The 3,742-nt window shown below is 43.3% G+C and overlaps 1 long non-coding RNA gene across 1 annotated transcript; it reads left to right on the plus strand.

The window, feature by feature from the left end:
- The first annotated feature begins 421 nt into the window (after positions 1-421).
- On the plus strand, positions 422-1,825 carry LOC141774877 (uncharacterized). Its single transcript, XR_012595495.1, has 3 exons — positions 422-472; positions 589-661; positions 796-1,825. It is a non-coding gene; the product is annotated as an uncharacterized LOC141774877 (long non-coding RNA).
- Positions 1,826-3,742: the final 1,917 nt, after the last annotated feature.

Consider the following 3,742-nt stretch of genomic DNA (forward strand, 5'->3'; position numbering starts at 1 on the left):
TATTAACTTGTTCTCCTGTTCGTCTGCTGGATCCCAGGGAGACACACTTAGTCATTGTATTTAGTTAGTTTGATATTTTAGATTAAGGTTAGTCAGGGTGTTTAAAAGATAGATTTAGTTTGTTATTTGGGTCTTAGTTCACAATGAGTTCATTTGTCTCATTGTTTGTGTTTGTTGAATTGAGTTTGGTAATAAACCTTTTTACTTAACTCAAACATCTAGTCCTGAGATGTGGTTTTTGGACCGGGGAGAGAATATTCTTCATATTTTAATGTTGCGTCTGACCTCCCCTAGACAGAGACGGAACACACACTGATGTTGGATATTCATCAAAGATCACAGAAAGACTTCTGCAGCTTTAACAACAATATGGCGGTCCGGCGCCTCCAAGTAGGTTACGCACGCCCCCTGCGTCACGCGTCACGCCCCCTGCGTCACGCACCCACCAATCAGCTGAAGGAATACCTGCAAGGTAGTTCAAACCAAGATGGTGCACACAGGTCTACTCACATTGTGTGACTACCGGTTTTGCCAACGAGCCAAAATAAAGTCCGTCATTCATACAGTATTTCAGCTGTTCTGCTGCAGAACCGGATTGTTCTCCGACTTCATCCGGATCCCCGAACCTCCATCCAGCTCAACGGAAACCGGGTATTGAGAGGTAGGTCCGGTGTTTACCGGAGATTCGCTGAGCTGTATATTAGACGCACGATGCGTCACTTGGTTTCATCTGTGTAGTTCTCAAACTGAGTATGTTTATTATTATTATTATTATTATTATTATTATTCTGATAGTTTGCTTGTTGATCCTGAGGAGGAGTTTTCTGCTGAGAGTTTTCAGGTTGTGATTGAGCTGACTGAAGGACTCAGTGATTGTTGTCTGATCTGATGGTTTCATGTTGAGCTCTGACTGTAGAGATCTACTCTGTGATGGTGTGTTTGTTGTCTGCTGGTTGTTATTCCAGGGTTCATGCAGTGTTTCTTGCTTTAGTAGCCTGATGAGAAACAGATGCAGACATTATTAAATATGCACATAGTGGACAGGAGGAGTACAGTATGGGGGGGGAGGGGCGGGGCTCATTAAACCAGCTGTTATAAAACCTATCAACTGTTTACAAAGATTAAAGTTAGTGGTTAAACTCCAGAGTTCCCTCTCTCTCTCTGGGACGCAGGCTGCCTCTTATCATACAGTATGTATTAGTCCTTCTTTAAGTGTCCCAGTGACTCTGAGGAAGAGACATCAGACGGACCTCTGGAGAGAGTTCAGTCCAGTCTAGATTATAAAATAGACCTGAGCAGCTAGAGGTTGCTCTACAATGTGAAGGTCTGGCACAATATTAATATAATATTAATATAACAATGTTTAAACATACTGTACTACAGAAGTGTAGACGTGATAGTAAATCTTTCTCTGGGTCCTCTGTGGTTTACTTTACTGGTTCAAGGATAAACTGGTAAAGTTCCAGACGTTTAGTATTACTGTTTCAAACAAGGATGGGCAACTCCAAACTTTCTTTTAATTTGATTTTTATTGTGATAATGTTACTGATATCGATACTGAACATTACTTAAATGGGTATTTAGGAAAAGAGAAGATGTATTACAAAAGCAAATATGAGAACAATTAAATCACAATGTTTGTGCCAGAAGGTGTGAAAAATACTCAGATTAAATACGTCTCCTTATCACTCTCAGGGTGTTTTGTTGTTAAATGTTTGAAGAGTTTGTGTGTATCACAAAAGTGCTTTGCTCGTTATAGCTGTGAACGTAGCGGTGCAGTGTGTGTGTGAACAGTTTAGTTGAATAAATGCTACAACCCCTCAAGACCCAAGCCAAGTTCCCGTGTCTTGCTTGTGAAGGAGGTTAGCCATGAAGTTAGCGATAATTTAGCCTTAAGGTGGATCAGCTATCCTACAGCATGTGTTGGCTCCTGTACCAGACTCTGTACTGCGTATTTATGTCAGTACAATGAACAATACCGCGTTAACACTGATAATACCGTGATCATTTCGGTCACTATAATATGAATTATCATAGCGTTTCATCTCTAGTACCTGACGACATCATGATCTCTGTCAGACGCTGACTCTGCCAGTCAAACAGCGACAGTATAACTGAGTGAGGATCCAACCAGATGGCGTCCCAGGAAGGTAACGAGCTCCTGTATTCGGCCCGCTGCTTGTTAGCGGAGACTCAGAGTTCCTCCAGACTATAGACAAATAAAATGAAATGGCAGACTAATGACTAAACTGCCCTGTAAGATTGCTTAATTCACTCCCTCAACCTAAAGAGCTCTCACCTTCACTCCATCTCGTCTCCTCACAACGATCACTCTGGATTAAACAGTTTGATCTGAATCTCCACCTGAATGATGAGGGATTAGAGATGAGGGATTAGGGATAGAGATGAGAGATTAGAGATGAGGGATTAGAGATGAGAGATAGAGATGAGAGATGAGGGATTAGGGATAGAGATGAGAGATGAGGGATTAGAGATGAGAGATGAGGGATAGAGATGAGAGATGAGGAATTAGAGATGATGGATTAGAGATGAGGGATTAGAGATGAGGGATTAGGGATGAAGGATTAGAGATGAGGGATTAGAGATGAGGGATTAGGGATGAAGGATTAGAGAAGAGAGATTAGGAATGAGAGATTAGGGATGAAGGCCATTTCTCACTACATTTTTATTAATTTGAATAATTAAGTGATTAAATGAGAAACTAATCAGCGGTGCACGTTAACATGAATTAATCATTTAAATTTCTCCTTTGACACATAAAATATCTGTATTTTTAAAATGAATTCCAACTTTGATTTACAGCATGTTTTTAATTCTTCACCTACTGTGGTTTCATCTCCTCCTCCTCTCCCCATCTCCTCCTCCTCCTCTCCCCATCTCCTCTGTCTTTATCTTCTTTTTCATCTGATGTTCATCCTATGCTTCATCCTCCTCCTCCTCCTCCTCCTGTCCTCTATCTATGATGATGGAAAGACTCGGCTGTAAATAAATGATGGAGTGATAAAATATCTTTGTGGTCGTGTGAATGGATGGAAGATTCTCTGGCAGAGTGAGTCGAACATCCTCGGGTTTCCTGCTGATGAGCAGAAAAGTGTCTCGGAAGCCAAAACGCAGAGCGGAGCCTCAGCCGGATCAAACTCTGCAGGACTTGGCCAACTTTCAAACGCCCGTCTGCGATCGATCGAGGCGGTCTGTCGCTCTAATTGAGCGCTCCCACAGGTCGAACCCGAAACCGTGGAAACCCAAACACGTGAACCGAGACGACTCGGGCGCAAAGGAACGCCGCCGCTGGCTGGAGTCCAGTCGACGCTGAACCCTTTCCACAGCAGAAGGATCTGAACTGGCAGCGCTCAGTCCTGCAGGAGCAGCAGCAGCAGCGTGTTCCTCCTTTAATCCTCCCTTTAACTATTCAGGTTCTGTCTGCTCGTGTTCCAGAGGAGATCCCCGACTTCTCGCGTCTGAAAATCTCTTCAGAGGATCCCAGGAAACTTGTACAGCCTCCAGGAAACCAGCCTGTGTGATAAACACTTTGTTCGCTCTGCAGCAGCTCATCTTTGCCTCTCTTCATGCTGCTGCTGAGCTTCTGAATTCATTTTCAAATCCTGCTGCTCACCCCCAGGTGTTACACGGTGAAGGCCTTGAATATATTCCTGAATTACCGTCCCCCCTTATCGGAACGTGAGACCTGTACGCTCTTCTTATCGGGTGCAGGTGCTTGTCC

Source organism: Sebastes fasciatus, chromosome 10 (genome assembly GCF_043250625.1).
Source record: "Sebastes fasciatus isolate fSebFas1 chromosome 10, fSebFas1.pri, whole genome shotgun sequence".
Classification (NCBI taxonomy): Eukaryota; Metazoa; Chordata; class Actinopteri; order Perciformes; family Sebastidae; genus Sebastes; species Sebastes fasciatus.